Consider the following 22946-nt stretch of genomic DNA (forward strand, 5'->3'; position numbering starts at 1 on the left):
TATGTATTACATTTTTTTTTCTTTGAAGTTTTCTTCGGAATTTTATCTGAGGTCAGGTGTTCTTTCATTCCTCTTAATCAGCTTCCATCTTGATTCTCCTCAATTGTTTGTTAATATTGGCTTATAAAAGATTACTTTTGGCTTTCTCTGATGTTGTTCAGACTTGTTTCTGCAAACGGTGTCTCACTTAAATGGGAGTGTGATACTATTTAAGTAGTCAGGGCATACAGATAAGCAGGCACCCCAGAAAGGTACCTAAACAAGAAGTCAAGCTTGCTGGGATCCACCAAAAGTGCTTTTCTCTGAAGAAGCAAGCTTCAGTGCCTCTGCTACTCTCTCAGATTCCAAGATCTCAGATGTCCTACTGAACTGTTAAGTCTTACTTTCTCAAAAGAGAACAGTTCTTAGACTTTAGGCCTGAGGGCAGGCACCACTGCCACCAGAGCTGTTTAGACTGGAGGAAGAGGAGGATGGACGTCCAACTAACCCAGCACTCTGGAAAGTAACTCTTTAAAAAATTCCTGATTATTACCCAATTACTACTGTTCTCTGTACTTGTTGACTCCAAGCCTGGAGCCTTTCCAAGGTTCCCCTAGGAAAACCTGAGCTTACCTCTGATATCTTGAGTTCCAGTTTCCTTTGAGATTTTGCTGTCAATGCGATCCCGTGAACTTTCTATCTTCTTCAAAATTTCTGGTCCTCTGATGGTACCTGTAGTGGACTGTGAACTGTAATTTTACTATTCAACATGCTTTATCCCCGGCCCACTTTTCTAGTAACATAATCCCTCATGTCTGTGGGGAAAATATTCAATGTGATTTGGGTAGAGGTGAGTCTTCCCAGCCACCACTGGCTAGAATATCCCAGCCCCCTCTCCTTTGGCAGCCATCTTTGCCTAGCTGAAAATAAAACTAATTCAAGAAGAAAAGGGAGACTAAAAATGTTGTGAGAAAACCAGTACTGATAATATTATTCAAATCTGGACTTATCTATGTCTAAAGTTGGATCTTCTTCCCTTTTTCCCCACACACATCTGAGCACACACCAAGTTAAAAGAGCTAATGAGGTCCTTCTGCTCCTTTTTAAGGTAGTTTGACCAATGCAATAACATCTGTTTCTTGCTTTTCAAAACTGTGGTTTAGTTCAATCTTTAAATAACCTAAGTGGGATGCTGGGAACAAAGAAAGCTAAAGGAATGCAATCAATGCACGATATTTAAGAGAAAAGACAAAAACTGTAAAATAAGCCAGAAAAAGTCAAATTAAAATTTACAGTTTGGCTTTAAACATAGAATGAGGAAATAGCTATAAATATTAAGTACATCTTATCATTCCCTAAGACACCTGTCATACCTATAGGGGGAAAAAAGGCAGATACAAAAACCAGTTATCTCTCAACAAGTTTTTCCCCTGACTTAAGATTCCAATGATTTCAAAAAGAACAAGGAAGGAAAATTTTTGGTAGTGATTTAAAATGTTCTAATCTATTATATCCCCAAAGAAAATCCTTTGAAAGGTTATACAGTGTCAATTTCTGGAAGAAAAATTATTTATCTTTGACATGATTATTTGGGGAGAGGTATGGAAGGAGCTGTTTACTTTTTAATTTCAGAGATGATCAAAAGCACAAAAGGTCATTGATCTCAATGGATGAAAGATGAAATCTGGTACTCTTCAGCTAATATAAATAATCCAAGGTTCAAAGACCTATGCCTCAAAAGTTTATCCTACTGAAAAATCTGCAAAATATTGTATGAATATATTTAAGTACATGTGAGGGGGCATAGGTCCACAGTTTTCATGAGAATCTAACTAAAATCCAGGAGCTTTAAAAGGTAAAGGAAACCGCTCCTGATTGTAAAAGAACAATGAGAACATCATTCAAATATTACACTTAACAGTAAAATACAAAAACTCCAAGTAATGAATACCTCCAATACATAAAATAGTGTACTAGATGTTTACATTATCTCCATTCTTTAGAAAAAATTATTAGTTCCAATATGGATGAACAAAAGGAAGTTAAGTAGTAACTTTCCCAAAGTCACATAGTATTAAAGCAGGATACAAAAGCAAGTTTCCCACCTTGAATTAAATCTTTCTATACAATGCCCCCCTCCCAGGAGAAATATTGGAAAATAAAAGGCAATGGGTTATTTCATAATGGAATGTAATATATCTTTGGCACAGAAATTGTCAGGTATTCACATGTCTAGGATTTAATGAAACTGCAATACCCTTCAATTAATATTTTTAGGGAAACTTCTGCTTCTAGAAGTGAGGTCAGGAGACCTTAGTATTTGATTAAGATTTATGAATCTTAACATTCAAGACTCTATGAATGGGTCCTCTTGCTACTCTGTTCTTCTGAGCTCTGTGGGAAACAAAATGAAGTTTCTCATGCATGGAAGACAAAAAGCTGCAATACCAAGCCCATGTTTTTTATGTCTTGGGATACAAAATAGTAAGAGAATCTGGTGATAAGGCTAAAGTAGGTAAGAACTTCTACATATGGAAAGACTTCCCACACACCTAAGACACATTAACAACTTAAAATATATTCCAGAACTAGGTTCTGACTAAGAGAATTCAATATCAGAGTTTGGGTTGTAGCCAGAAAGCTGGTCAAACAGTGGAGAGGATCTCAGACTGGGAGATGATAATACTGGGCAGAGTAAGAAAAGCAAAGCAGGAAAGGTACAAATGAAAGACCAATCCACAAAGCAAGTTAGGGCTATGCTTTAAAGATTCTGAGATTTAAGAAAACAGTATAGTCAGATTTTTGCTTTATCCTTTGCCATTTTATCTAGAACCACTGAATCACCTGCTAAGCTTACAGCAGAGAAGTCATCGAAATATGGTTTGCTTCATCATTCCCAGAAAAGCAGATAAGAAAAGAAAAGGATGCTGCATTTCCCATTACTCTTATCTCTCCCTCTTTACTAACAGTATGGTTAAGCACTAAAAAAATTTAAATTCTGGAGGAACTGAAGGTATATTCTATTTAAGCACTAAAGATCTAATGAATTCTAAATATAATCCTAAAAGACCATCTAACCCATACAACTATTATTTGTAAAATCTTCACTACAGAATTGGAGAAGAGAATGGGAACCAACTCCAGTATTCTTGCCTGGAGAATTCTATGGACAGAGGAGCCTGGCAGGCTACAGTCCATGGGGTCACAAAGAATAGGACATGACTGAGTGACTAACACTTCACTAAAGAATCCCACTTCCTATGCTAACACTCACTTTACATAAAATAAATCAATCCACATGCACAACTACAGCCAAAGAATTTTACTGGCAATCTATGAATTAATAAAATAATCCAATTAAATGGAGTTAGGAAAGAAAATAAGACAGTCAAAATTTTTTTAATTACAGATTTTAAATTGTACTTTTTAAAAACAGCAAAACATACTATTAAACAGTAACCCAATTCACAATGCTCTCCATTATTCCTCAAACTTCAGTTTCAAGAACTAGTATTTATGGAGACTGTTATAGTTCACAAATGTTTTGACACAATGATCTCATCTGACTCCCCACCCAAAAGAAGGTATGATGTCCCTTTTATGTGAGGCTCTGAGATTCAGCCTGCCTATCACACTTACTTGACAGCATGAATTAAGACATGTGGTAAGTCTAAGACAGGGTACTTCTCACTTCACATCTTAACTTATCTACAAGTTATATATTTTGATTTGATGTTCCAGAAAAGGTACAGAGTAGTATACTATTCACTCACAATCTATGAAATCCATCTCAAGATCACATGAATTTTGCTAAAGATGGACTCAGGGAAATAAAATGTAACAGAACAGAGCAACATTAACTACACTCCAATAAAGTATTTTTTTTTAAGGAGGTGGGGTGCAGTTCTATAATCTGGTGTTCTAACCAACTCTTAAATGTACCAGAACTGTTACTACTTATGTATAATGACCCAGAGGTATGTCATAAATTAGAAAAAGACGTCATTCACACAGATTTGTAAATAAGACCTAAATACAAGATAAAATGAGCTAGTCAGTTCTATAATTTATACCAAATATCTCTTGAGCCAATTATTAGGGAGATCAGGGAACAGAAGGGAACCAGTGAACTATACCAGTTAAAAAAAAGCAGACTTTGATGTGAGACTGCTCATGTTTATATTCTATTTCCATCATTTACTGTGACCTTGAGCAAGTTATTCATTTCCTTGATATTTTTTCAACTACAAACTGTGGATAATAGTATTATCTACCTCTTAGAGTTGTGAGGATTAAATAAGACACTACATAATTATAGTATATAGTAAGCACTCATTAAAATATTAGTTATTGGGGTTATAATTACCCAGTGTGCTAAGTGTTATGAATACTTTCAGGAAAGAGGTGATGTTTTATCTGTCTCTTAATGGATAAAACAGTTAACGGAGAGTGACATCCACAGAGACTAGATATTAATGGGGCTTAAAACCCGACATATGACATAGCACATTCTAAAACATACTAAACCACTAAAAAACCACTGTAGTTTAAAAAATACAGAGCTCATTCACATAATGTAATGTGAGTTACAGAAACAGACCCATGTACCTTTGGTCTAGCACTTTCACCACTTAAATATATCCTAAAATACAAACATCCACACACAGAGATACATATCAAAAAGAATCCACTGCAGTATTATTTGTAATGGAAGAACACTGGACAAAACCAAAACACTAACTATAAAAACTCAACAAAATCATGGAAGTCATGATACCTGACAAGGGAACATTCCACAGCCATTAAGAAGAATAAGATAATCAATATGTGCATTTACATGGGAAGAGTCTATGATAAGATTATTAATTTTAAAAAGAAAATTTCAGACTATCTATATAATGACCCCCTTTATATAAAACAAAAATTTGCTTACACAGATACATGTGCAGACATATATGTGCAAATACATAGGAAGCCATGAAATGTATACACTTAAAATTTATACCTTGGGAGCTTCCCTGGTGGCTCAATGGTAAAGAATTCACCCATCAGGAAGATCCCCTGGTGAAGCAAATGGCAACTGACTCCAGTATTCTTGCCTGGGAAATCTCACGGACGGAGGAGCCTGGTGGGCTACAGGCCATGGGGTTGCAAAAGAGTCAGACGTGACTTGGCGACTAAAATCTATACCTTGGGCTATAGAAGAAGGGAGCTTTGACTCATACTTTATTTTCCTCTACTGCTTAAATGTTTACAATTTATATTTACTACATGACTTAATAAAAACAGAAAGAAGATAATGCATACTCAGGGCTCTGTAGTGACCTAAATGGGAAGGAAATCCAAAAAAAGTGGGGTTGGGGAAGAGAGAACAAAAAAAAGGCGATGTATGCATACATATAGCTGATTCACTTTACTGTACAGTAGAAACTGACATAGCAGTGTTAGGCAATTATACTTCAATTAAAAAAAAAAAAGATAATGCAATCTCCCTTTAAGATTCCACTAACATTAAACAAACAAAATAAACATCAGTCACAGTTTTAGCAACTTGGCTGCATACTTCAGCCAAGGTTTAATTTAAAGGATTCAGTGCAATTAAGACTTGTCTATCTCAGGTCATATAGCAGTTCTTCTATTTTGGCATTTCCTAAATAGCAACTGCATAAGTATTAAATTATTCGTGGCTTATTTGAAATATATTTTTAAAATATTGAAACAAAACTAAAGAACACTAGAATGATAATGCAAAAGAACTAAAACACATCTATAGTTTCTTGATCCTTCCCTAAAAGTGTATGGAGGTGTTCAAGTCCAAAGGCAGCATAGTTACGACTAGCAACATCACAAATCAATAAGAACATGGTATAGATCTGGTGTGCTTCCCTGGTAGCTCAGCTGGTAAAGAATACGGCTGTAATGCAGGAGACCCCAGTTCAATTACTGGGTCAGGAAGATCCCCTGGAGAAGGAACAGGCTACACGCCAGTATTCTTGGGCTTCCCTGGTGGCTCAGATGGTAAAGAATCCGCCTGCAATGCAGGAGACCTGGGTTCGATCCCTGGGTTGGGAAGATCCCCTGGAGGAAGGCATGGCAACTCACTCCAGTATTCTTGCCTGGAGAATCCCCATGGACAGAGAAGCCTGGTGGGCAAAAGGCCCTAGGGTTGCAAAAAGTCAAACAAGCACAGCACACATGGATGCTGCAAGCTTCCCTGGCAGCTCAGTGGTCCATGGAGTCATAAAGAGTTGGACATGACTTAGCAACTAAACAACAACATAGATGCTGGTGCTGAAAGGACCTTTACTACTTCAGCAGAAATTTGGACAAGAGGGAGGGAAGAAAGGAAGAAAGAAGCCAAGCCTGCTTACAGGCTTACAGAAGAAAAATATACATACATACTTATACACACACATGGATTTAAAAAGACCACTAAGTAAAGTGCAAAATATCCTACGGATGTTAGCTACTTATTAAAAAGTACAAGAAACTGCTTAGTGCTAACAACTAATTTTAAGGACCTTAAGCTTATACAAATGTAATACATATAAAGATGTACGTACTGAGCAGGTATAATCCAGTCTATCATTCTATTATTTAAATATATGAAATGACAGATGATGAAATAGCTAAATCAACTGATTAACTATTTGGAAATGTAAGACTAAGTTCCTATCTTCCTCCAAAGTCAATATAAATTCGAATTACATGAATTAAATGTAAAATTAAGAGGCTCAATAGCCAAGAGGAAGAAGCAACTCAAATGTCCATCAATGGATGAATGGATAAAACAAAATGCAGATATATACAATGGAATATTTAGTCCTAGAAAGGAAGGAAATACTGTCACATGATACAACATGGATGAATCTTAAGCTAAATGAAACAAGCCAGTCACAAAAAGACAATTACCATATGATTCTACTTACATGAAGTATCTAGTCAAAATCATAGAAACAGAAAGTAGAACATTGGCTGCCAGGTACTGGAGAAAAGGGAAATGGAAAACTGTTGTCCAGTGAGTATAGAATTTCACTTTTACAAGATGAAAAAGTTCGGCAGATCTACTACACAACAATGTGAACGTACGTAACATTACTTAGCTGTACACATAAGTGGCTAAAATAATAAATTTTATGTTGCATTGGTAGCCACAATTATTTTAATTATAAAAAATTAAGAAATATACACTAAATTACTTAACCCACTAAACAATTACTTAACTATAAAGAGATCAAATAAAGCACTTGATCAAACTTCTAGCAGCTCAATGGCAAAACAGTTGAAAATAAAACATATAAGGTTAACAGGAAAAAGGCTACATATAAATTAAATCTGTAAAGCACAATTTGTATAAGACTGATGTAAGACTGAACTTATAGTTTCTCCCAATAAGTTTAAAACTCTAATATAAAATGAATAATCTCCACAGAAAATACAAATTAAAATGTTAATAAAATCAAACCCAACAGAATGTTAAAACTACATCATAATAAGTATTTCAAACACAGTTTAATATTAGTAAAATTTATTATTGCAATTCACTATATGAATAGCTTGGGAGGGGGAAGAAAGAAAGAATTATCTTTTCAATAGATGCCAAAAAAGCATTTGATAAAATTCAGTATACCTTTTCTGATACTATTTAGTAGGGTAAGAGAAAGAGATATACTAAATTGATAAAGTGAAAGTGTTAGCTGCTCCGTTGTGTCTGACTCTTTGCAACACCATGGACTGTAGCCCACCAGGCTTCTCAGCTTCTCTGTGCATGGAATTCTCCAGGCAAGAATACTTCAGTGTTTAGCCTTTCTTCTCCAGGGGATCATTCTGACTCAGGGATCGAACCCAGGTCTCCTGAATTGCACGCAGATACTTTACTGTCTGAACCACCAGGGAAGCTCATGAAGAATGGAGTATGTGTATGCGTGCATGCATGCTCAGTCACTCCGTTGTGCCCAACTCTTTGCGGCTCATGGACTGTAGCCTACCAGGCTCCTCTGTCCGTGAAATTTTCCAGGCATGAATACTGGAGTGGGTTGCCATTTCCTACTTCAGGGGATCTTCCTGACTCAGGGATCGAAACCATGTCTCCTGCATCCTCCTGGCAGGAGGATTCTTTACCACTAGCACTACCTAGGAAGCCAAAATTAATAAAGGATTATACTTGGAGACCAAACAGCACTCCCACAAGGGAAAGATAAAGATAGCCTATATTACTTTTATTCAGCATTTTGGGAGTGTTCAAAACTGATGCAATAAGAAAAGAAAAACCATAGATGTACATACTAAAAAAGAGAAGACAATCATTACTGTACTCAATACAGCATTTTAGTCAAAAAACAAACAAAAAACTGACTTAGAAGAATTAAGTTTAGTGGCCATATACACAAAGATCAAAATATCAAAATCAATATGTTCCTAGACTCCAAAAATAACTAAATTAGAAAGCATAACAGAAGAAAAAATACCATTCAAGATAGCAGTAAGAACTATAAATAATTCGGAATAAACTCCACAACAAATGTGTAAAACTTACACGAAAACTGCAAAATTTTATTAAAGATAGACAAAGGACCTGAAAAATACAGGCATGCTATATTTCTAAGATAGGAATGTTTCATACTATACATCTATCTCTCCTCAAATTAATCCAAATTTCAATGTATTTCAATCAAAATCTCAATAGGCATATTTAATGACAATTTACAAAAGCCATCTGACAAGTTAAACACACAATATCCCAAATTCTTGAAGAGCAATACGGAAGAATTGCCTCTAAGACATGCTAACACATTAGGCTGAAGCACAGAAATCATATTTTTGATGACTTGTGATGTACAAAAATCAATTTCAAAAGGTGCAACCTAACAGCTAAAATTGATATGGACATACGAATAAAACAAATAGCTGTTAGGAATCTGGGGATGTTAAAACACTCAAACTCCCCCACTCTTACTACCCACAAATTCCTTTTAAAGTGGTAAGAAACAGATATGAATCCACTGAAGTATTTAATACTAATAAAGCTTTGTCAAAGAGCAACAGAGCTGTCTATTTCTCACCCCAGTTAAATCAACCCAGGTACATGCGAAAAACTGAAAGGAAAGGTGGAAAAAAGTAGGGGAGAAAAGTTCCTGCAAACAGTCCTGTACAGAGTAGGATATATAAGGTGAAACCTAAAAGAAGAGAAGAAATGAAGGGTCAAGTGAAGAGCATGCTGGAAAGAAAGTAAATAGACCCCAGTGCGAAAGTCCACATGTTCTAAGAAAAAGGTCAGTGTGATTAGAATGCACTGAAAGTGTTACAAAATGAGGCTAGAACAACAAGGAGTAGGCATACAAAACCTTACAGCCAACTTAGAAGTTTGGGCTTTAAGAGCAATGAGAAGTCAAATAATAATTTACATTTCAGAAAGACTAGCCTAAATGTTGCATGAATAATCAGTGGAATATGGTAGACAAGAGAAGAGAGCAAGATCAAATTAGGAAGCTGCTATATGAAGTCTAAGTACGAAAATAGCAAGTGCCAAGGTAATGGCAGCAAAGGTGGAGTAAGGTAGGAAGTTTCAAGGTATAATTTGGAGGTCTCATGTCCAATACCCTTTCCCTTCCCATTCTCCTACATCATCTTTTTGGCAACAGAAACAGTCACTTTGGGAAACCATTTCATGAGGTTCAAGTGGGAACAACCTCTCCTAGTCTACATCTTAGATGGAGTGGAAAAGACATGATCGAGGTCTGAACAAAAATCTTCTTCCATAGTTGAAGTTGCTGGTTCAGGAATGGACATGTGACCCAAGCAAGGCCAAAAAGATTATTTCAGGAACCAGGAGTGACTTTTTTTCTTATATTGCTAGTCATAAGAACAATGTAATCCTAAAATTATACTGGTATAAGACGTTAATTATCTTCAATATCCACATTCCCTTTTTTCTTTTAGTAAAACACTTTTCCTACAAGTTATATCTGGGTATAATGGGCACAGAGCAAGAGCTAGGTCTTAGGTATAGATGTATAATTAAGTTCTGGCCAATAGGATATAACATGAAGTTATGTTTGCAATTTCTTGGACAATTCCTCAAGAGGAAGTTATCTGTGCTCATTTTTCTATTTATTTCTCATGTATTAGTTTGCTAGGGCTGCCTTACAAAATATATAGACTGGGTGGCTTAAACAACAGCAGTTTATTTTCTCACAGTTATTAAAACTAGAAGTCCAAGATCAAGGTGTCAGTAGGCCTCTGAGGCCTCTCTCCTTAGCTTAGAGATGGCCATCTTACTGTATCCTCGCATGGCCTTTTCTCTGCATGCACACATCCCTGGTGTCTCTTTTTATGTCCACAGTTCTTCTTATAAGGATGCCTGTCAGACTGGATTAGAGAACATCCACATGACCTTACTTAACTTTAATTACCTTTCAAAACTCATATTCTTATATATAACCATATCCTGAGATACTGGGGGTTAGGGTTTCAGCATGAATTTTGAGGAAATATAATTCAGATAGTAATAGGATGAAACATGAACATAATGCTGGTAAGCCAATGATCAGACCCTGTAGATGAAGTTACCACTCTAAGGCAGAGCTATTCAATAAAACTTTCTGTGATGACAGAAACGTTCTAGACCTTCATTCTCCAATATGGTAGCCACAAACGCTTATTTAATTAAATAAGATTAAAAATCCAGACCCTCAGTTGTAGTAGCTACATTTCAAGCACTCACTAGCCATATGTGGCTAGTCACTACCATACTAGACAGCACAGGTTAAATGATGGTGTAACAAAAGATCAGAAACTTAAGATACACAAAATGACCTGAAGGTAGTGACATCCCCAGGTTATCACGTAATCTACCTTGCTTGAACTTCATGTATTTTGGAGTCTCTTTGTTCAAATAAGCTATCTTATACTGTAACTAATCAAAAATTTAGAAGTGGAATGCTACGATAATAAATTCCTAAAACTCTGATAAGGCTTAGAAGAACAGGTGGCAAGGAAGCATATTTCAGGCTGGGAACCTAGCAACCTCTGTTATGCAGAAGCAAAACCATTTTGTAAAACTCTTGCCTGCAATAACGAGTCGGTCAAATCACCTAACTATCAGGTATGGGGCTATAAGAAAAGCAGTTAGAAAAACTAAAAACACTGATGTGTTAGCTGTTTAATGAATGACTAGAAACAGCAACTCACCTATGAGTTTAAGCAGTTTGTAAGCAGAGACAGATATAAAAATAGTGCCACTGAGAGAAAATCTCGCAGTAGCAAACTCTACCCTGTAAGAGCCCAGTAATCTGGAGGTCTCTTGGGTTTGAGAAAGGTGTCTTGACATTCCAAATACCACAAGTTAACTTTGTGACCTCCAAGATTCTTTGTCAGATATAGCAAAGATCAGGTAAAGAGTGTTGCTTTCCCACCTATGATGATTTTTGATGTGTCAAGTTGGTTAGGGAAAACTAAGAGGAAAGAAGGGCAACAGTCATTTTGTAAATACTTTCTCTCAGTTATATAAACACTAGTCTAGGCACTGCTCTTTGGGATTGCATGGGGGGATTTGCAGATATAGTTAAAGTCTCTAATAAGTTGATTTTTTTAAGCCTGAGTGATCACCTTTACTGAGTCTGAATTAGTCAGATGAGCTTGTAAAAGATTGGGTTCCTCCTGACGAGTGTGACTCCAAATATTGAGTCTATAACTGGTATCCCTTTGCTGGATATTCCTTTTCTAACAATAGCTACAGCATATGCCCGTGGGTTCCAGCTTGGGTGAGCTCTTAACAAACTCCTTACCTTACACATTTCATATTTGTTAGCCAGCCCTCAGAATTGTGTAAGCCAATTCCTTGTAAGCTCTTAATACCTACCTACCTACCTATCTACCTATCTAACATATATAAATCTACTCATTCTGCCTCTCTGGTTAAACTCTGACTGATATGTCACCTGAGCTGAACATTTCAGATGCTCTCAACGAAGCCAGCTAACACAGGGAGAAAGGAAAAGGTCTAGTAGAGAGGGCAGAATGAGCTGATTTCAAAAAATATAACAAAAAGAGATATTCTGCTGTAGTTAGTATCACATGGTGCTGACTTAGAAATCAATTAAATAAATGTTTGAGTTTTACCATCAAACCACATTACTGGCCTATAAAACTCTATAACTGAACTTTAAGTAACCCTGCAGCCTCTAAATGTTTGCCAACTGGTATGGTGCTATAAAACTTTGCAATCTTAGGAATGTCACACTCTCAAATACCTACTACTTCAGATGCGGCAAAGGAAGATAACAAGGAAGAATCACCTAAGAACAAAGCCAAGGATACACACAATAGTCAAAAAGGCATTCGTCCTATAGAGCAAAACCAAGAATTTAATCAAGGATTTTAGATAGCTGCCAGGGCAGTCTTCTCCTGTCCAGACGGATTTCATTATTACTATGGACCAATGACTGTGGTCTACCTATTCTTTTCTTCTCCAAAGAAGCTGTTATTATGATTATCCTGTTCCTACTCACCACTATAGAATGGGCTGAGCAAAAGAAGGATAGATAATGTTTATTCTACAGACAACTGGACTGAATTAAAGAGAAAAGCATTATGCAGATATCCTACACTGACCTATACGTAGTTTCCAGCTAGGACTCTGGACAGATTCTCTTGAGAAAGAAAACTGTGCACTGGAAGAAAGGTTTGTACAACTGTTAAGTGGTCAGAAGTTTCAGTCTGGTACTCAAGAAGGTTTAAATCGGAGACATAAACTTGAGTCATTAGCAACTGCATATACAAGACACAAAATGAGATAAAAACACCTAAAAAGGGAGCAGATACAAGATGAAAAAGGTCCAGGAAGGGCAATGTGGTACCAAATAACCAAAGGATATACAATGAAGAAGGGAGGAGGAAGCAATAAGACCAAAATAACCAGCTAGTCATGTAAAAACAGGAGAGGGTGGTATTACACAAGCAAAGAGAACAGTACTTTTTAAGAGCCGAGGATTGGTCAACAGGGTCAAATGCTAGTGAAACAATTAAATACTATGTCCAAAAACAATATCCATGTATCTTTGGGGGAAAAAAATCAGAAATATCAAAAGAAACTATTTAAGAAATTTTGTTTAAATACTGGAGTAAAGAAGGTCTCTAGAAGTCATATCTCTAGAACTTATTACAAAAACATAAAAAATTTTCTACATTGTAGAAATACTGTAAACTGATAGAGAATATGTGTAATAAATTACACCATGAAGGATTAATAGCCATAAATATAAATACAACCACATACCACTACAGGGAAGAAAAAAAAAAAAAACTCTAGTAGAATAATAACGATAAAAGAGGAAAATTTCAAAATAAATCCAAATAAAATATAACCATGAAAATTTTCCCAATGTCAATAAAGAAAATGAAGACAAAACCAAAACACTAATTTTTATTTAACAGATTTTAAAAACTAAGACAATCAAATCCAATATCATTCTTACACATTTTTGAAAGAAGTAAAATGAGAAATTTTATCAAATGTAGTATGTGAATAACTTCTCACCCTCAAATTCCATGTCAGGAATCCATTCCAAAGAAATACTTTTGTACTCAAAAATAATGGTAACAAGATGTTCGCTTCAACAATGTATATGTATTGCCATGTACTGAAACAGTCTAAATGTCTACCAACATAAAAGCTCAAATAAATTACAAACATCATACTATGAAACATTCATAAGCAAATGAGAACAAGTCAATTCTTAATATACTCTCAGACATACCCCTCAACACACACATACCCACATTCACCCCTTCTCTCTCATTCACTTACTCTCACCAAGAAAGAAACTAAAACATTTGACATACACCAAACTAGCAGTGTTTACTCTAAGCCTTGGATAAAACCTTTATGTATTAGAAGACTCTTTTTTTTTTAAAGTATGCATGTATCACTAGTTCTTACAGCTAAATAAGTATGTAATCATTATATGAAAACATCTCCTTAACTGATATATTCTAAGAATGATCACAAATGAAACACAAAAGACAAAATGTGTAAGTGACAGCTCTGCTTTGTATGATAATTTGATTAATATATATGAAGGAAAAAGAATGCAAAGATGATTTCAGATAATAATGATTAATTCTGGAAAGAGGATTATAAATGATTTTTTGTATTTCTCAGATTTCTTTGATTTTGCCAAACTTTCAACAAATATGTGTATGTTTCTACAAATATGTACACTTAATTATAGGGACTCAAAGCATCAGTGACTCAATGGACATGAATCTGAGTAAACTCCAGGAGACAGTGGGGAACAGAGGAGTCTGGCGTGCTGCAGTCGATAGGGCTGCAGAACTGGACATGACTTAGGAAATGAATTAAAACAATTATATAAACACTGCATTTAAAATCTAACTTAAAAGATATTTAACGTTACACTCTGCACTGTCCTGTAATTCAATTTTTCATATTTTTACACATCTCTACCTGCAGCAACCATAAGCATACTAGTATAGCTACCTCTTTTCTTACAAAATCTTCAAGGTCAAATTAGAATGGATGATTCTTTGGTGTAATTTGGTAGTCTAGGACACTCTTTAAAAAGTCACATATAGATCTCATTGTTAAAAAAAAAAAAAGAGCATAATACTAAGAAATAGTGAGTATTCTAAGAGACATTCCTAAAAGATGTAGAGTCCACCCCACTGGTATGCAAAAACAGAACAGTCTCTATAATGAGACCAATTCTAAAAGCAAACATACAATGAAAAATGTTAGACTTCCAGGTAATTACACAGGATTAAAAACATCCTCACAGTTTTTAATTGTTATTAATTTTGTCTCAATGAGATTTAAATTTCATGAAGCTGGGAATAATGTCTCAGTGTTTTCAAAATCCTCATAATCCCTAAGTAGTTATGCTAGGTTTCAATAATGAATCTTAAAAAAAACTTAGAAAAATATACTAATAGCAATACCTACCTTCTGAAAATCATAAAAAACACAATTCCAACACTGTGCTAAGTTTTCACATATGCAAGTTTAAAAGTTTTACTAACTATAATGCATACAGCTATGATTTTTAAATATGGCTAACTCTTTCATATTTACTGAGAAGGAAATGATTGAGATTACTACAATATAGACTAAAAACAGCCACACATAGTAGATACACAATAAATGTTCGGCAAGTAAAAGAATTAACTCCTATACTGAATCTCACACCAGAAAGAACTACACTAGAGGCTTTGCAACAGGACTAGTTTTGTTATTAACTTCATATAAAAAACAAGAGGGAAACATGGCACAGAGAAGGAAAAAGACAATATTGGGGTCAAAGACAGAATTGGAAATAGACCTGATAACACAAACATAAGATTTCCTTTTTTTCTCAGGTTTCAGGTTTAGGGCAATAAGAAAGAAGAAAAGGAATAGAATTTCATGTTAATATTTTTTTATTTCAAATTCAAAACTGACAAGACCAATTTTTCTACAGATCTCTCTGAAATATTTTTCACTCAAAGGTTCTTTAATTGAAAAACAATTCACAAGGAAAAACCAGACCAAGAATTAATTTTAGGATAGGTCTTTATTTCTTCACTTTTCTTATTTTCTTTTCTGTTCTGTTCTTTTTTTATTGGGGGCAGGGAGGATTAAAAAAATGAAAGATTAAATGAGAGTAAATGATAGCTTGAGAGGAGAATATGCCCTGCTAGAGATGCATAGCTAGAAACTAGTTTCATATATTTGCCATGTTTAGTCTATACTTTCAAATAATCTCAAGTAATGGGTTTACTTATTTTCAAAATTGAACTAACACTATCTAATACACCTCACATTTTCTTCACTTTGTGACTCTATCTGAGTTACTGGTTAATTGAAACTTTAAGTAACAAGAGTAATGAGAATATAACTGTATAATCTGCAGTCCTCCTTGATCATGGAATCCATCCCTATCTAATCATTTTTCAGCTCTCGCTCTAGAACTTCCCTAGATTTGGTCATCATTTCATTTTCATGGTACAGCAGACAGAAATACATATAACCTATTTTGTGCAGTTGTACCTTACCATTATTTAAAATAAGAATTATGACTTTGGTTATCTCCAAAACCTTAATCTTGTTCAACATTATGCTGCAGTTTTACTGAAAAAGCAGGCTTTGTTTCAGACCATTTAATCAAAAAAGCTCATTTTTTAGCCGACTCATATAACCCTATTTAACCTTTTCAATCTAGTCTCAATAATCTTGTTGTCCATTTCCACCAGCACAATTCAACATTATCTGTATACTTTGAGACTTTATTATATATGTCAAAATTATTTATAAAAACAATAATATCGGCTCTAGAAAGAAACCGTAAAGTACCATGATCTTTACATTTTTTCCTACTTGACCCGCTTTTATCTCTAGTTTCACCCTGAAATAAACTTAAAAAGCCAACTCTAAAAAGATAATGTTTATGAGTTTATGATAATGTTTATCACAGAAGTCAACCGAAGTTATGCTTTCAACAATTAGGTCTATATTGATTTTTTCACAGTATTTTTTGGGGAAGATAAAATTTCCAGCATGTCCCCTTTCAATAATTAAAACCCCAAATTACAAATCATGATAAAATAATACCTATAATGCTCCACAATTCCACTTCCACTTTGACTGGATAAAAATAGTTTCTGAAGACAAAAGAAAAAAAAAGTTAAGAAGTAAAAACACTAAGTCAGAAAGGGTATTTTGCTTCTGTGTGGCAAGTGGATAGGTACAACTCTACCATAAAGGTAAGGTTCCAGGGAAGTAAGGTTCCAGGGACTAGAAGGAGTATTCATATTTACCTACCACCTTCTATTTCCTAATGACTTGCTTTTTCAAAAGGTGAAAGCTGAAAGAAGTCAGATTTGCCGTAGGCTACCATGGATGTTGGTGCCCCCTATCGGTCCTAACAAAAATATGAGTCGTATCAGTAGGCAGTAATTCACATATCATTATGAAGGGAAAATTCCTTCTCATCTATAATAAAGTATGGAAAAATTACAAGGAAGCTCATTACATCCACATTTCCTAACCCACTAAATTATCCTTACAAAAATGCAGAAAAAACTACAGTCAGAGTGCAAACACTGTTTCAAGGGCCTGAAAACTGACCTGCTAGTCAACAGATGGTTTACTTTGGATGTCAGTAGTAGAAGCAGACTAGCGAATAGTCCAGCGAATTTCTGGGGGTCAGAACATACTGCTTTGATGATTATTTCACATTGAAAATTTTAAAATACTAACTCCAATTAAGTTGGTGAGGTTAATGATGAGACTAAACTGAATAATTATAATCTAATAAAAGCATCTGACAGGGTCCACCATAAATAGTTGCAACCAAGTTCTATAACCTTAAGACTTAAGACCTGAGGTCCCAAATATTTCCAGAGTAAGTGACTAAAGAAGATATATTTACAAACTGTTTTTACTTCAGAGATCCAACTTCACCAAAACCTGACAAAGGTAAGATGCTAAGACTTATTATATATATAACACACATGGTACAGCACGGTAGAATACAGTAGAGGTATAGAGATGCATACGACAAGGGCTTCTGTCTTCAGATCTGACAGAACACAGCAAACTAGATAAAAGCGTTTCATCAATTAAAAGGCAAAATATAAGGATTTAAGAGGAGAGCAGGCATAGTGTCAATTAACCAGAAAAAAAGCAAATAAATCTTGGATCTCCTACTTCACAACACAAACATGCCTTCTTCATTACCATATTAACTTAGAAACAAGTTTCCCAATTCTAAACAATCCATATAAACGCTTGCCTGATTTCCTACAACCACTGCAGTGAGAATGTTTCAAATTAACAAGGTAGGAGGGAGGGAAGTCAAATACTTCTCTGAATATGGTATCTAATGGAAGTTTTACACACATACTATAGGTGAAGGGAAGAAAAGAAAAAAAAAATATATATATATATATAAGCACCTTCAACAAAATCTTGGCTTTATTTAACTCCAGGGTATTCTCAGCTTATCCAGACCCCAACTTAGCATCATCTATTTAAAAGGATTTTTTTTCTTAGCTTAATAAAGATAACCTTGAAATGCTTAAGTATTAAATGGCAGGGAGAAGCAAAAGATTGCCAGTAGAGGAGGTGGTTTTCACTATAAAGTTTCATTATGTTAACTGCTAATTGTAAATGGTAAAAACGTGAATATACTTATCTGTGATCTCTGTATTTCTTCTCCCAACCCATCAACTTTATAGAACAAGAAAAGCAATGTTCAGGGTAGCTAATTTGTCTTCAGTGACCACCCTACTACCAAAAAGTATCCTCCCCTATGTCATCTGAATTTATTTTAACTTTACGTGATATGTCAACATCAGATAAAGTTGTACTCAACATCATACAGCATAACAGAGCATGTGAATATATGAGTGAATAGGCAGGCTCTGAATCAAAGGTTAAGTTCCACTTTGCCACTTATCAGCTATGTGGCCCTGATGAAGTTACCTAAAACCCTTCTAACCCTGTATCTTTGCATTTTAAATGAATATGATGAATATTCCTTCCCAACATTTGTATACCTCTCATACTTTATTCAGGATATACATTTAACCATTTGCTTTCACTCTCATACTTCCTCAAACTTGTATTTAATCATTGGTGCATTTTAAATCAGTGTGTCTTAAAATAGTTTTGCTCACTGTTACTTACTTAGTACAGCAAAATTCCTCCTATATAATAGAAACTACAAACATTTATGAATAATGAAACAAATATGATGACATCATAGCATTATGGTGAAAATGGGAATATATGAAAACTAAATTCACTCATTTAATTCTCAAAACAATGCTATAAGGTAGAATCTACTTTTATCATCATTTAAATTTGAGGAAACCGGAGTGACATTAGGTAATTTGCCCAAGATTACAAATGTGTGTGATGGATCAAGGGTATGAATTCAAGCTCCATTCCTGCCCTTAACCATTACGTTAGACTGGTACTGAATAATAGTTTATATTATGCTTTCAAAACGTAAATATATCTAAGGTACTCGATTTGATAAATACAAATCTATCTTTAGGTACTTATCAGGTAATCAACAATCAATGTATTGATTTAAATGGCTTTCCCTTAATACCTATGAGATTACCATTACTAAGAGAAGTAATTAAGTAATTGAATGATGTTAAAATCCAAATTTCAGTTATTGGACAGCCATGGATCCAAGAAGGAAGGAACTCTATACCTATTCCTGGTTTCCTAAACGAATTCTAGATCTTCCTTAGTTATTAGTTATTCACTGAAAAAATTTTTATTAAGTACTATGCTCAAGCAGAATAGGATACAAGATTAATTATGACAGAATTACTGTCTCAAAGATCTTACCATCTTATTTACAAATACTGCTTCGTCAATTAAGAGGTGAAATAGGGCAACAGATAAGCTTCTCTGGGCTAATCTGGGATTCTACCATAACAACAGAGGAACTTGGCATTTTTCTAAGAAACAACTAACAACAAAAAAAAAAGATTTGGAACTGAACTTGAGGAAACATAATCTACTTCTGAAACAACCCTACGTCTTTGATGTCTGTCTATAAACAGATGCTCCCTGGCCTTGCAAATCCTTTCAAAAGTGAATGAATAAGTAAGTCCTAACTTATTTACTGGGCTCCCTTTGTATGAAATAGCTTCACTAGGTTTGTTACTTAAATTTAAAACCTCACAAATTACCTACCAAATATAGATGGAATTCTGATCAACTCCTAATGTATTAAATTTTATGCATCTTTAACAAAAATGTTACTTTTGAACATGAGTTCTACCTTTAATAGCAAGCTTTTTCCCTTTTGAATTCTGCTTTAGCAAACACTGATGCCATTCAATCACATTTAAAAATAGGTTCAACAGAATGTAATGTTGTTTCTGAAATGGAGTTATCAACTCCTGCAATTTCAGTATTTTTTTCTTATACTATTCAAGTTAAACTATTTAATTAATTTAATCCAGTAGTCAGTAAAGAAGTGCATCAGAGTTTTTATGTTAGGAAATACATTTCCATCTATTTTCCATATTGGTCAGTCACTCACTGAAAGCTGAGAGAATTATTATAATTTTCAATTTTGATCTAAGGTTTTGCATCAGATTGGGGAGGTGGGTAAAGGAATATCTGAAGTTGCACAAATTATCTACAACATGGTTATCCTATTCTGAAACACTGAAGAGAAAATCCAATTCTCAATAACCTACACTAGCATTTAGAAAAAGTTAGATTCTTCTTAAACATTCAAATAAAGCTTTTATTTAAATTGAATCTCCTTTCCTTCCAATGTTCCCTCTTTCAGCAAATATACAAAATATCCAGCTAGCATTTCATCAAAGTAAACATAGATATTTTTTGTTATATTATCCTCTACTTTTTCAGGTTAAATAACCCCAAAACTATAACCTTTCGATGATTTGTATCTGAAGGATAATCTCAAAGATGCAATCCATATTTTTCATCGTGTAGCAAATAACAGGATGAATTAGAGAAAGGACTTAAGTACAACTATTAGCCATAAGATTTCCTCACTTTGTAGTTAAAGTTCTGCTGACATGTCAATAAAATGGTAGTGAAACAAAAAACACTGTGCAACTCATCCATTTAGCTTATAGTGTACAGATAAATAAATAAACCTAATCAAGGATGGAGGCAGGTGCAGAGACATACTGTACTTCTGTTTGCTTATCCTTCATCATGTACCTATATAGATTTATTTTTAATAGTTGTGCTTTCTTCCACTTATTTTTCCTGACTCATCTCCATAACAAATGACAAACCCATTGTTTATACTGCTGGACAGAATACAGAATAAAGCATATTAAAAATAAAGAAAACACTTTTCTTACTGATCAGTCAACATATATCACTATCTTCCAAGGAAAAACAAACCCAACTTACAAAACTAACACACCTATATAAGCTTGACCCTATTCTACATGATTTAATGAATTACTAAGTTTTGCTTACTAAGCCAAATTCCAATGGACAGAACTATCTAGATATGTAAAGTTTAAAGAATAATATTTCAGTAAGTACTGCACTCAACTTGATATTAAGTTCCAAACCAGAGCTTGACATTTTGTTAGAGAATTTAAAATTTTAATAAAACATGGGTATTTTGAAAAGCTGTTTGACTGTGTTAGCTTGCAACAGATTGCCTATTTTTTTGAAAGAGGTCAGGAGGGGGATACAGGGACTAAACTGTCATGAAAAGTATAGTGGTCTGAATCATCACAAAACTTTGATTTCCACTTTTGTTGCTACCACCACTGTCAGTTGCCTCTTAAAAACAACAACAACAACAACGTTATCCTCATTTTTAAAATAAGAAGGTTGGATGAGATTATTTCTAAAATGTTTTCTCATCTCTGTAAAAATAATGCAATTGAAGAGTTCTAACTACCATAACAGATTTTATTGGAAATAAGGATCATATGCAAGTTGAGCTACACACTATTCTGAACATTCAACTAGGTCAATACAAAATCTATCAGTACAAACCTACCCTTAGAATTCAGTAGGCTAAATGAAATGGTAGCAAGTGTCCATTTTTTTGGTATGCATACTTCAACGATTGCATCTCCTCAGATATAACTTCATTCAGTTTGAGGTAAAAGAGAATCTGATCTTCTACTAATAGACAAGTCTCAAATTCTTCAAAAGGTTATTTCTTTATTTGAAATTAGGGAACCCAAGTTCCAATAATGCAATTTTCAAAAAACCCAGCCTTGTATCAAAATAAGCTGTGTTTGTGGAAAAGAATAAATGGCAAGTGGTACTTTTATATAATTTAGTTGTTCTCTCTTATAACTAAATTTATAATCAGCCTTTAAAAAGCGGTTTTCCTTCTGTTGCCTTAAGTTACAACTTCTTTCTTCAGATCGAGATTTTCTAGCTTCCATTTCAGGAAGCAGACAAGAGAGTTACAAAAGACCTGCTAACTAGGAAGGCCAACTCTTAGCTTGTTCTCAGTATGGTACGTTTTACTGAGCTTTTGGTTAAATGCCTTCTTTGAAGAATGAGGGCCTGCAACGCCGCCTGTCTGTGAACCCAGGAAAAATTATAAACAGTTATGAAACCAGATCACTAGGACAGACCAAGAGGCCTTCTTCCTATTCCAACTCACCACAACCAACCCTGGCTCCCAAGCAGCGTCTTAGGCTGCTCCACATTCTGTGGAAAGCAACAGGGCCTAGCTTAATTCTTCCTCACCAAGGAAGCATTTGAAAATGTATGAGTATGTACAGTAAGGATCAAATACATTTTTCATCCACTGAGTCATATATCAATGTAAATGGATATAAGATCAATTCATCCAAAATCTTTGAGAGATCGAGTAAGTGAAGGTGACTTCACCAGCCACAATTATTGGTGGGGGGGGGGGGGGGGGGGGGAACCTGCAGCAGAACAGTATGGAAAAGTACAGCTTCTCACGTGTCTCTCACACAAATACTTAGCTCTCAGTCCATTACAAGCTTGCCTCCCCCTCAAACTGCTCCCCTCCACCTCACTAGTGGGAGAAATCTACCAACCTCTTAATCTTTCCCCAAGAGACTCTCCTACCTATTATCTTACCCCTCCCGCTTTGGTCCCGCCCCCGCCCCAGGAGTAACAGGGCCCTACTGGCCTGAGGCCGACCCCGCCGGGTGTGCACACAGTGAATCTAACCAATTCCTTCCACCCTTAACCGTGTGAACCATGCCAGGGTAACGTGCTGTGCAGCAACTCTGTGGACTCTGCGGTCCTCCCACCCCCACGTGTCAGCTACCCTCCCCCACATGTCCACACCTCACGATTTCGGCCCGGGAAAGAAAGAGAGCGGTGGAAAGCCCAGCCCCGAAGACAGATCAAGCCCACAGGAATCGGTCCCCTCGCAAGTCCCCTCCCACCTTTGGCCCCGGCCCTTTACACTCCCTTCCTCCCTTCTTCCTTTGAAAGCAGGCCC

The 22946-nt window shown here is 35.3% G+C and overlaps 1 protein-coding gene across 5 annotated transcripts in view; it reads right to left on the bottom strand.

Annotated features, from left to right (window-relative positions):
- Nucleotides 1–22946, bottom strand: part of ANKRD17 (ankyrin repeat domain 17) — a 169294-nt gene that overhangs the window by 145799 nt on the left and 549 nt on the right. The window contains exon 1 of one of the 5 annotated variants that reach the window (XM_060417192.1): nucleotides 613–22598. The exons of the other annotated variants lie outside the window; for them this stretch is intronic. The gene's annotated coding sequence lies outside the window, so the exon portion shown is untranslated. Of the gene's footprint in view, nucleotides 1–612; nucleotides 22599–22946 lie in introns of those variants that run through there. 5 annotated transcript variants of the gene reach the window in all.

The sequence above is a fragment of the Ovis aries genome, chromosome 6, assembly GCF_016772045.2.
Source record: "Ovis aries strain OAR_USU_Benz2616 breed Rambouillet chromosome 6, ARS-UI_Ramb_v3.0, whole genome shotgun sequence".
In the NCBI taxonomy this organism is placed as follows: Eukaryota; Metazoa; Chordata; class Mammalia; order Artiodactyla; family Bovidae; genus Ovis; species Ovis aries.